General features: G+C 42.0%; 1 protein-coding gene across 1 annotated transcript in view; it reads right to left on the bottom strand.

Moving 5' to 3' along the window:
• LOC115159482 (leucine-rich repeat transmembrane neuronal protein 4-like) overlaps positions 1 to 13,246 on the bottom strand; it is a 133,089-nt gene that overhangs the window by 27,691 nt on the left and 92,152 nt on the right. The window lies entirely within an intron of this gene.

A 13,246-nucleotide genomic window follows, 5' to 3' on the forward strand; every position in this document is an offset into this window, starting at 1 on the left:
AACAGTGAAGTGCTTACTTACGGGCCAACAATGCAGAGAGAAAGAAAATAGAGAAGTAATAGAAAAGTAAAACACGTAATAATAAAAGTAGTAATAGATACACAATGAGTAATGATAACTTATATATACAAATGGTACCAGTACCAAGTCAATGTGCAGGGGTACGAGGTAATTGAGGTAGGTATGTACATATAACTAGGAATAAAGTGACAGATAGTAGAACAGTAGCAGTAGTATGTGATGAGTCAAAAAGGTTAGTGCAAAAAGGGGTCAATGCAGATAGTTAAATAGTTAACCAAATAGCTACGCGGACTAACTATTTAGCAGTCTTATGGCTTGAGGGTAGAAGCTGTTCAGGGTCCTGTTGGTTCCCGACTTGGTGCATTGGTACCGCTTGCAATGCGGTAGCAGAGAAAACATTCTATGACTTGGGTGGCTGGAGTCTTTGACAATTCTTAGGGCATTCCTCTGACACCGCCTGGTATAGAGATCCTGGATGGCAGGGAGCTTGGCCCTACTAATGTACTGGGCTGTCCGCACCACTCTCTGTAACGCAATGTGGTCGGATGCCAAGCAGTTTCTTATTCTTTTTAATATAGATTTTTTTTAACCTTTATTTAACTAGGCAAGTCAGTTAATTCGGGCTAGGGGGCACTATTTTCACGTCCAGATGAAAAGCGTGCCCAAAGTAAACCGCCTGCTGCTCAGGCCCAGAAGGGAATGAAATGAGAATGTCTGTGAGTATAACAGAACTTATTTGGCAGGTGAAACCCCGAGAACAAACCATCCAGGAAATGTTTTGTTGTTGAGGTGACTGTGTTTTCAATTGGATTTCTATGGGAATCTAGATTTCTGAGGCATCTGGTTGCTGTTCCTATGGCTTCCACTAGATGTCAACCGTCTTTAGAAATTGGTTGATGTTTTTCTTTTGAGTAATGAAGAAGTAGCCCTTTCCTTTCTGAGAGTCAAGCCAAGTGGACTGTTTTATTTGGGGTGCGAAACCTGGGGCTCACTCCACTTTCATTTTATCCGCTATTGAACACAGTATATTCCGTCTTCAATTTTATTGATTATTTACGTTTTAAAATACCTAAAGTTGGATTAGGAAAGTTGTTTGAAATGTTTGGACCAAGTTTACAGGTAACTTTTTAGATAATTTGTAGTCATGTTGGGCAAGTTGGAACTGGTGTTTTTCAAAATCAAATGCGCCAAATAAATTGACATTTTGGGGATATAACGACGGAATTTATCAAACAAAAGGACCATTTGTGATGTTTATGGGACATTTTGGAGTGCCAACAGAAGAAGATCTTCAAAGGTAAGGCATGAATTATATTGTTATTTCTGAGTTTTGTGTCACGCCTGGCGGGTTGAAATATGATTGTCATGTGTTTGTATGATGGGGTGCTGTCCTCAGATAATCGCATGGTTTGCTTTTGCCGTAAAGCCTTTTTGAAATATCACACTGTGGCTGGATTAACAAGAAGTTAAGCTTTAATGTGGTGTATTGCACTTGTGATTTTATGAAAGTTAAATATTTCTAATAATTTCATTTGAATTTCGTGCACTGCAATTTGACAGGATGTTGTCGAAATGTTGACGTTCCGCTAACGGAACGTCTAGCCGTAACAGGTTTTAATAACGATGCTTTTGGGAAACAGCTCAGAGATTTAACAATGCTCCTACGAAGGTTTTAATGAACTTAGCTTTAAGATGCTTTTGGGAAACAGCTCGGAGATTTAAGAACAAATTCTTATTTAAAATGACGTCCTACCCCGGCAACGCTGGGCCAATTGTGTGCCGCCCTATGGCACTCCCAATCATGGCCGGATGTGACACAGCCTGGATTCAAACCAGGGTGTCTGTAGTGATGCCTTTTGCACTGAGATGCAGTGCCTTAGACCACTGCGCCACTCAGGAGCCCAGTTGCCATACAAGCAGTGATGCAGCCAGTCAAGATGCTCTCAATCATGCAGTTGTAGAACTGTTTATGGATCTGAGGGCCCATGCCAAATCTTTTTAGCCTCCTGAGGGGTAAGAGGCATTTTCGGGCCCTTGTCACGACACAACAGTAGTGGGCTTGATTACCAACAACGACGTGACAGCCTACAGGGAGGAGGTGAAGGCACTCGGAGTGTGGTGTCAGGAAAACAACCTCTCACTCAACGTCAACAAAACAAAGGAGATGATCGTGGACTTCAGGAAAAAGCAGAGGGAGTACCCCCCTATCCACATTGACGGGACAGCAGTGGAGAAGGTGGAAAGTTTTAACTTCCTCGGTGTACACATCACGGACAAACTGAAATGGTCCACCCACACAGACAGTATGGTGAAGAATGCGCAACAGTGCCTCTTCAACCTCAGGAGGCTGAAGAAATGTGGCTTGTCACCTAAAACCCTCACAAACTTTTACAGATGCACAATTGAGAGCATCCTGTGTGGCTGTATCACTGCCTGGTAAGGCTCTCCAGAGGGTGGTGCGGTCTGCACAACGCATCAACGGGAGCAAACTACCTGCCCTCCAGGACACCTACAGCACCCAATGTCACAGGAAGGCCAAAAAGATCATCAAGGACAACAACCACTTGAGCTACTGCCTGTTCACCCCGCTACCATCCAGAAGGTGAGGTCAGTACAGGTGCATCAAAGCTGTGACTGAGAGACTGAAAAACAGCTTCTATCTCAAGGTCATCAGACTGTGCTTCTACACCGTGCTTCTACACCTGCATTGCTTGCTGTTTGGGGTTTTAGGCTACACTCGCATTAACATCTGCTAACCATGTGTATGTGACCAATAAAATTTGATTTGATTTGTGTTGATGTGTTTGGACCATGATACATCTTAGTGATGTGGACACCGAGGAGCTTGAAGCTCTCGACTTGCTCCACTACAGCATCTCTCACTACATCCACAGCTTGTGAATGGGGTCATCCTCGGCCCTCCATTTCCTGTAGTCCATGATCAGCTCCTTTGTCTTGCTGACGTTTAGGGAGAGAATTTTTTCTCTGACCTCCCTATAGGATGTCTCATCATCATCGATGATCAGGCCTACCACAGTTGTTAATGAAGTTAATGATGGTGTTGGAGTCATGCGCTGCCATGCAGTCATGGGTGAACAGGAGGGATCTAAGCACGCACCCCTGAGGGGCCCCCGTGCTGAGCGTCAGTGTGGCAGAATTGTTGTTGCCAGCCTTCACCATCTGGGGGCGTCCCATCAGGAAGTCTAGGATTCAGTTGCAAAGGGAGGTGTTCAGTCCCTAGTTCCTTAGTTTAGTGATGAGCTTGGAGGGCACTATTCTATTGAATGGTGAGCTGTAGTCATTGAAAAGCATTCTCACGTAGATGTTCCTTTTGTTCAAGTGGAAAAGGGCAGTGTGGAGTGCAATAGACATTGAATCAATAGGGATTGCGTCAATGCGTTATGTATACTATACTATGGTTAAATACTATTAAACAGCGGTTGACATGCTTCGAAGTACGGTAATGAAATATTTAGAAATCTTTTGTCACGAAATGCGCCGTGCGCATGACCCTTATTTACCATTCGGATAGTGTCTTGAACGCACGAACAAAATGCCGCTGTTGGAACATAACTATGGATTATTTTGGACCAAACCAACATTTGTTATTGAAGTAGAAGTCCTGGGAGTGCATTCTGACGAAGAACAGGAAAGGTAATCAAACTTTTCTAATAGTAAATCGGAGTTTGCTGGGTGTCTAAATAGCTAGCCCTGTGATGCCGGGCTATCTACTTAGAATATTGCAAAATGTGCTTTCACCGAAAAGACATTTTAAAATCGGACATATCGAGTGCATAGAGGAATTCTGTATCTATAATTCTTAAAATAATTGTTATGCTTTTTGTGAACGTTTATCGTGAGTAATTTAGTAAATTGTTAGTAAATTCGCCGGAAGTTTGCGGGGGGTATGCTAGTTCTGAACGTCACATGCTAATGTAAAAAGCTGGTTTTTGATATAAATATGAACTTGATTGAACAAAACATGCATGTATTGTATAACATAATGTCCTAGTTGTGTCATCTGATGAAGATCATCAAAGGTTAGTGCTGCATTTAGCTGTCTTCTGGGTTTTTGTGACATTATATGCTAGCTTGAAAAATGGGTGTCTGATTATTTCTGGCTGGGTACTCTGCTGACATAATCTAATGTTTTGCTTTCGTTGTAAAGCCTTTTTGAAATCGGACAGTGTGGTTAGATTAACGAGAGTCTTGTCTTTAAAATGCTGTAAAATAGTCATATGTTTGAGAAATTGAAGTAATAGCATTTCTAAGGTATTTGAAAATCGCGCCACAGGATTCAACTGGCTGTTACGTAGGTGGGACGATTTGGTGCCACCTGCCCTAGAGAGGTTAACTGTAGTGTTTTTTTAGACTTCACTGTATTATTCACTGTAGTTTTGCAGACATGACTGTAGTATATTGTAGGATTTGTAGGATTTCCTATAGTGTGTTTTTTTTAAATGATCTTTGACATAGCAGTAGGGGTTTTGTCCTTGTGGAAACCTTTTTAATATACTGTAGTATTTACTATAGTATTTTACAGTATACTATAACATTCTATAGTTAGTACTACACATGATAGATGTATACTACAGTGTGCAGCATAATATTCTATAGTATACAAGAGTTTACTACAGAATTCTATAGTAAGTACTGTAGTTTCACTGGCGTAGCACACACCCCTGCAAGGTGGGGGTGTGGGGCCCTTGCTCGAACCTTGAGTGGGGGGGCCCGAGAAACTGCACTACGCCACTGTGTAGTACTAAACTGTATTATCTTTTCATGTAGGAACGCATGCTTTGCCAGATTGCATGTTGAGCCTATAGAGTAATCTACATACCATAAATTAACTGTTGTTAGGACCAATGACATGGGTTGTCAAGTGAGCGTTGATGGGGTTTTTCATCGTGATTTCAGTTGGGAGGAACTGAAGTGACTGAATTACTAACCAGCCTTTCCCCTCTCTGTGAGGCTAACATACGGTGAGGCTCAACAGTCTCTCTCTCTCGCGCTCTGTGTCTGGCAGCCCACAGGCAGTGTCAATCCCAGTTTTTGAAAGCCAGTTACGGTGATGTGCCACTGAGCTTTTGCTGCGACTTCATGAAATCCCCAGCTGCATCTGAGTGCCACGCCGTCACGCCATCCATCGGTCCCTGCCCGACATCACCAATTTCCTTAATGTCCTTAGCAATGTCTACCTGTGCTCATGATGACTGTTTGTCTCAATCGAAAGTGATCTAAAACTCGTACAACGAAACACCACAACGCTCAACACTTCGCTGCAAACAGGTTCATCAATGTGGAACTAAAGGGGGATGTGCAGATATGTGCTTCACTCCTTACTGATATGACACAGTCCCTCAAGTGTCTTTGTCACGTCAAACTAAAAGGAAAATAAGGAAGAGTGTCTTCTCAATAAACGTTCTGAGCATTTTATACAAAGGATTTAAAAAAAAATAAGACAGAGGGAATGCAGACAAAAGTAAGGAAAGAGGATATTCACCCAAAATAATTCAGACAGCGAGAGAAAGAGATTGGCAGAAAGAAATAGAGCGAGAGATGAAGAGCGATAGAGGAAATAACATAAAGAGAAAGATTGAGAAAGAACAGACAAAGAAAGAAAGAGCGAGAGCATGGAGCCACGTGAGCAGTGAGCCATGGCCATCATGGCTGGGCTGAGGCGCTCATTATTGATGTGGCAGAAAATGTGCACCGACAGGAAACGAAGCTGCCAGCTGTCCCCCCCATTATGACATTATCTCAGAACAATGGGCGACAGCATCACTGCATCCTCACACCCAGGCAGCCAGCCCATGGCAAGACCAGGAGAGCCTGGGCCCACCATTGCTACATAGGCTACATGCATGCACGCACGCAAGGACGCACACAAGGACGCGCACACACACACACAATACTAAGCTCGGGGCCCTGGGTCTGAACCCCATCATGTGCAACTGGGTCCTGGACTTCCTGACAGGCCGATCCCAGGTGGTGAAGGTAGGCAACAACACTTCCGCCACACTGATCCTCAACATGGGGGCCCCACAAGGGTGCGTGCAAGAACCCGATTGTCACTCTGACAGAGCTCCAGAGTTCCTCTGTGGAGATGGGAGAACCTTCCAGAAGTACAACCATCTCTGCAGTACTCAAGCATTCAGGCCTTTATGGTAGAGGGGCCAGACGGAAGCCACTCTTCAGTAAAAGGCACATGACATCCCACTTGGAGTTTGCTAAAAGACAGCTAAAGGACTCAGACCATGAGAAACAAGATTCTCTGGTCTGATGAAACCAAGATTGAACTCTTTGGGCTGAATGCCAAGCGTCACGTCTGGAGGAAACCTGGCACCATACCTATGGTGAAGCATGGTGGTGGCAGCAAACATTTCAAACATTTCTAAAAACCTGTTTTTGCTTTGTCATTATGGTGTATTGTGTGTCGATTGATGAGGAGAAAAAACAATTTAATCCATTTTAGAATAAGGCTGTGATGTAAAGAAATGTGGAATAAGTCAACGGGTCTGAATACTTTCCGAATGCACTGTACAGTATACTGTATTCTAGTCAAGGCCCATCCTATATAACTACTGCTGTACACACCTTTCCTATTCAAATATTGTACATACTATCTATACACACACCATTATATTTATATTCCGGACTCTGATATTGCTGTTGGGATTTGTGTGTATTGTTTTGTATTTTTAGGTATACTTGTTGGAGCTAAAAACATAAGCATTTCACTGCACCCGCAATTAAATCTGAAAAATATGTGTACGCGACCAATAACATTTGATTATGTCTAATACATTTAGTCCAGGATGCAATTTTATTATCAACTATCCCCCATTGACATTGCTGTGCTGCATTCCACAGGTGCAGCAGCACTGGGTAGCTGAGAGAGAGAGAGAGAAAGAGAGAGAGAGAAGAAAGACTCTGGTGCTTAGTCACCCAACTCTGGCTTAGACATGCACGCAAAACACCAACACCAGCCTCGACAAATGTCAATTTTCAACTATTCTGATGAGAACACAAAATAGCAGATGGGCAAACAAGCGGAAAAAGTTTGAGCGTGACACTGCGGACTACAAGGAGCAGAAGGTATATTTCTGGAGGGATGGCCGGAGACAACCAATTGGCACTCCCCACACGAGAAAGCTGGAAGGTTAAACGTCAGCCCAGCCGTAATCCTAGAGGGCCACTAATGTGGCGACCAAATCCCTCACATCTGACTCCAGTGACCAATCTAGAGCCGGAGCGTCTATTTTTGGGGGGAATCCTGATGGACGACGTCATCGAATAGGCCATCATCACGACCACCGCCCACCCTGCTTCCCCACAAGAAATGCAGGAGAGGACTACGTAGGAAGACGGCAACACCCAAAGTTCCCGCCACATACACGGAGCAATTAACTTGTCCAACAATCTGATATATGTTCATCTGGCCTAGGTAAGCGACTATCATTTGTCCCAACATCACAGGCCAATGACTTTGATACAGTTATAGACTTTCAAAAGTTTTTTCACAGTTTGAGATTGACAGAGTTTTTTGGTAATGGGGTTGCTACCTATGCACCTGCCCATGTTAATATATTGAATGATATTAGTAACCAGACAGGAAATAGTGCTACTGTTTTTCCCATTGATAACCTGAATTACAATGCCCTGAGGACATAACGGAAAACACATATTTTAAGGGGAAAAGCACATTTTTACAACCCAAAAGAAATCCCTATCTTGAAACATATTGCCGCCTAGTTGAGAAAGATGTAGATAATCTCCTGTCTAAGAAAAAAAAAATACAAGTTATTCCACAATATGTCCAAAGCAGAGAAAGAATCTCTTATGGAACTGAAAAATGACTCCGGTATCATTATAAAACCTGCCGACAAAGGAGATGCAATAGTGAAACTAAATGCAGCAGACTATGAAAAGGAGATTCTGAGACAAATTAGTGATGATGAATTTTAGAAAAGACTCCCAAAGGACCCTACTAATCAATTCAAGTCTCAGGTCCATGATAAATTGTAAAAAAAGAGAGAAAAAGACAGAAAGAATATGAGAACAAAGACAGAATATGAGTATATGAAAGTTGACTGCCCAACCACACCTGCCATATATGCTCTACATACAATTCACAACAGCATGACACCACCTATACCAGGCAGGCCCATTGTGAGTAGTAACGGATCTCTGACAGAGAATATCTCTACCTTTGTAGACTATTTTGTGAAACCCTGGGCGATCTCCCTCCCCACTTATACTAGAGACTGTATTGATTTTTTTAATCTTTTGAAATCTGTGGACCATATACCTGAAAATTATATTCTGTGTACTTTTGATGTTACCAGTCTATATACTAACATCCCCCATCAGGGCGGCCTACAGGCCCTCAAGTTCTACTTCAATGAACGTCCCCCTAATGCTCGACCCAGCACCAATTGTATTGTGGACTTGTGGACCAGCTGAACTGGTACTAACCTAAACTATTTTCTCTTCAGAGAATACTTTTTCCTCCAGACCAATAGGGCAGCGATGGGGAGCACTATGGCTCCTAATTATGCTAACCTATATCTAGGAATGTTTGAAAAACAGGTGGTGCTGAATCCAGACCTTAACCTTTTCTCTCCAATATCCTCCAAATTCTGAGATATTTGGATGACATTTTCGTGATCTATACAGGGACCCAACAAGAACTTTTGGAATTCCATGTTTACCAAAACTCTATGAATGAACACCATTTCACCATTAACTATGACCTATCACAAATTAGTTTTCTTGATGTGATGGTTATTAAGGACAAAACCTCACTCTCTACAGATCTCTATAGGAAACCTAGCCTCCTTAGAGGTGACAACTTATTAAAATTCTCCCTTTAAGTTAATTCAGTCACATCAGAAGAGTATGCAGCTCTGATGCCTCTTATCTGAAACAGACCACGGACCTCACACAAAGGTTTAAGGAAAGGGTGTACAAAGACAATTGGGTAAAACATGCCAATGATCGTTTTGAAGGACTAACACAGTGTAATGAACATGATGGAAGACAGAGCTGGATTCAAGCGGAGAGCGCAGTAGGTGTTTATTGTAAAGGACCACAGGAGGAGGAAGGTAGCTGGGTCCAGGGGCAGGCAGAAGGTCATACACAGGGGGTCCAAAAAGGCAACAGTACAGGCAGGGAAAAGGCTAGTAATGTCGTCCGGGAGATCAGGCAATAGGTTGATAACAGGAATAGGCAGGGAATAGGCAAAAGGCGTCGTTAGTGAGGCAGGCAAAAACAATCATACACGGGAGGAGTAAATTACAGGCAAAACAGATCTCTGAATAAAAGTGTGTCACAAAACAAACAATACCTCACAATGATGGGGTGCAAAGAACTGAACTAAATAGTGTGTGATAATGACATACAGGTGTGTGATCAGAATTCAGGTGATTGGGATCTGGAGAGTGAGCTGCGTTCAGGGGATCTATGTGTTTGAGAGTGTGAGCTGGAAAGTGGGCTGGAAAGTGAGCTGTGTTCAGGGGATCTACGTGTTTGAGAGTGTGAGTTGGAAGCAGACGTTACACACAGTTGGAAAGCCTTCAACCAAAAGTTAAAGAAAAAGCAGAACATGTCCCCTCATGCTTCACCCAATACTCACCATTGGGGTAGGCATTTAAGGACATTATCAGGAAGCACTGGTACATTGTTGATACTGACCCACAATTGAAACCCATTTTTAAATATCCCCCATGTATGGTCTTTAAAAGACCCCCAAACGTGAGAGACATTGTGGTTAAATCTGATTACCCACCAGAGAAAAGGGAAACTTTATTGGACAAGGTTCCGGAGGGTAATTACAAATATGGCCAATGTGCTCAATGCATCTTCACATACAAATGCAACTCATTTACCCACCCCAGCACAGGACAAATATTTAAGATCAAGGGCCTGATTACCTGCATGTCTACCAATGTTATTTACATGTTGAAATGTCATTGTGGTCTGTCTCACATAGGGAAAATGCTTAGAAGCCTTAAGATATGGATCAGTGAGCACCGCAGCAATATACGGACAGGTGAGACAAAAAAATATCTGGTTGCTGTTCATTTTGTACAAGCTGGACATCCTATTAGTTCTCTGAGATACATTGGAATTGAAATGGTCAAGATGTCATGCAGGGGAGGGGACATTAAGAGGAAACTTCTTGAAAGGGAATCTTTCTGGATCCACAGGCTCAACACACTATCTCCACATTTTTTACCTCCCTTATATATAGGACCTTCCACCCCCACCTGAGATATGGAAGCCTGATGAAGACCTAAGGGTCGAAACATTGTTAGAAATAAATATCACCTGGGAGCATGAGCAGCAGTGTGCAGCGTTTTCCTTTCTGTTGTCCATCTTGTTACGACATACATTATTTGAATTATACCTACGGAGGAGCGGCTACTATGAAGGAACTTTGAATGTTTTTGAACTTCAGAGAGTTGGCTTAACGTTGGACCAGCTAACTAGCTAACAAGCTTGTGTGTGCAGAGCGGCACCAGAATTAAAATAAAAACAAATCTTACCTTTTTGTACTTAATCAATCTCATGTAATACGTGATCACTATAGTATCCTTAACTAACATTCTAAAGGTTAATCCATTATTTTCTAAGTATAAATCTCTCTCCATAATTTCTGAATCATGCTTGTAACATCAGTAGGCTACTATACTATGCTTCGGAGTGCAAGGGGCAGGTAGCCTACGCACACCCTGGCAAAGATTTGCAGCTGGCAGGCAGGCAGACACTGGAATAAGTTTCTGAGTGACAGAGTGAGGGCTTTGCATAGCGGCTTTGCTGAGTCCTTTTGTGGGACTGGAAAAAAATGCCCGGAACGTAAAAGAACATTAATAACCGGTTCCGTTCTGGAACAGTACTTTCATTCTTGGTTTTGATTCTGTTCCTCGGTTTTCTGTTCTGTTCCCTGAACCAGTTCTAAACCCTGGTATAAAACAATTTTACAATATTACAGGGTGAGAGATAGATGAAGAGAATACATCAGTCTTAGTGAATGATATGCACATAATAATTTTGTCTTAGTTGCAAGGACAGCATACCATTTGTACATAGTGATGCCACCTTATGTTTTATGTGCATAGGGATGAAGCTCAGTGTGCTGAGTTGGTGCAGGTAGGTGATGTGGCTTTCATTAGACTGAAGAGAATAGGCTGCCTGCTATAAGCCCTGGCAGCTGCCGCCATAGCTGCTCTCCAACACAAGCCAGCCATGGCTGTCATCATGCTGAGAACAGAGCCCAAAACGCAGTGCAACAACACAGACAGAAATAGACTTGAACTCTGTCCGGCAACCAGCCGGAACCAGCACTCCATATAGCTTACAAGCCACTGATGCAGTCCTTTGGAACATCTACATTTTAAAAAAAACTCTAATAAATCAATTTAATATAGCCTACACCATCACAATAAATCCATTATTTATTTTAGACAGGTCTAAAGAAACATGATATGAAGAAAATGTATAGCACACTCTGAGTTGTCCTTATTTTAGGCCCTGATCTGGCTATGCCATATGGCTGTAGGCTACACTTGTTCATTTAGCAGAAAAGATTAGCTTAGAATTCCGTGGCATTCTTTTTTATTATTTTATAGTATGAAGAATACAATTGAATATAGCTTAATAAAATATAAATAACTTTCAAAGGAAGTGCGCTCATGCGGCTATTCTGTGTTGAGCGGTTAACAAAGAAACTGGTCCTCCTATATGTTTAATTTAGAGTTATTTCTTCAACTTCAGTTATGATACAAACGTTAGGCTATATATTCGATTTTTAAAACGTTCTAAGGCTGTATGATGGGACTCTAAGGACGATTTGAAAAAAGTCACAAGCTGCACACACTTCATGTCTCTCATTCACAATTTGACAAGCATTTGATAATATTCACACCAGGCCTCAAATTTCCCAGCGGCATCCCCCTTGTGTGGCCGTAATGCCCCCTAAAAATTCCATGCCTTTTGCAGCCAAAGTGTCCATTGTGCCCTTGGGCTGAATATAATAATTATAATTTCCTTCTCCAAACTGCCCTGTTCTGAAGCACTTCTCATTCATATGTCTCTCTCAGCCACTTCCCATCACGTGATCAGGTCCATCTCACAGGCATTTCAGCTAAAAAGTAGGCTACAAGTGAAGACAGACACATCAGCAACTGTGTGCGTCCGTCTTATGGAATTCCAAGGCACATATTGAAGAGGTTAGAAATGTCCACATTTAGCCTACATTTCATCTGCCAACAAGATCAATAGGCCTAACGAACAGCATAAGCACTAGCCTATGCCAATCTACTATCCCCAAAGTACAAAAGTTGACCTATGCTATTGGTCAACTTGTCCTTCCGTGCAATAAATAAACATTCCAAACCTACTCTGGGACTGTTGTGGGATGTGATAGATCCAAATTAATACAACCACTCACATCAAATAAAAAAAAAAATCAAATAACCTTTAAAAGCAATTAGGCTGATGCAACAGATCAGAACGTTTAGCTTAAAATGTTCATCAACTATTAGGCTGTTTCTTCACATTATAAGCGCAGCAATGCGGACACGGTAGTATAAGCCGAATGTTCCAAAATGCAATCAATTAGTGGAAAAACAATGTTCTCGAAAGTGAAGGCAAATGCGATTATGCATGTAATGCTTTATTAAAAATGTGCGTTTTTATGGTGAAAATGATCTTCCCTAAACTTGAAACTCACGCACTGCTTATGTATGCCAGTTAGGCTCTACACCCATTGTAAAGCGGATGAATGTGCTTAATTTTAAGGAAGTATTTGGCCACTTTAGCTGTGATAAAAACCTTATCATAACATATAGGTCTATGGGCGAAGCTACATGAGGTGTGCGACTATGATTTCAAAAAGTCGCAACAAAAAGGCATGCGCTGTTCCTTGCCTTACTGCACAAGCTGAGCATCATTCATAAGTGATAACACATAATCCACAAGTGATAGGCTAATATTGTCACCCATAAGCTACTCTTAATTGAATGTTGTCTTTACACATATTAAATAATATGTGTGAAATTAGTTTTGATTTAGAATGGACCTTTATCATGCACCTTTCTCTGAACAGGAGCATGGGGAAAAAATATGTGTCATCTATGCACCACGCTTTCCCATGGTTCATTTTCATGCCAGTCAGGTAGCCTATACTCCTGTTGTAAAGTGAAGCAATGTGCTTAATATT

Source organism: Salmo trutta, chromosome 23 (assembly GCF_901001165.1).
Source record: "Salmo trutta chromosome 23, fSalTru1.1, whole genome shotgun sequence".
NCBI classification, from domain to species: Eukaryota; Metazoa; Chordata; class Actinopteri; order Salmoniformes; family Salmonidae; genus Salmo; species Salmo trutta.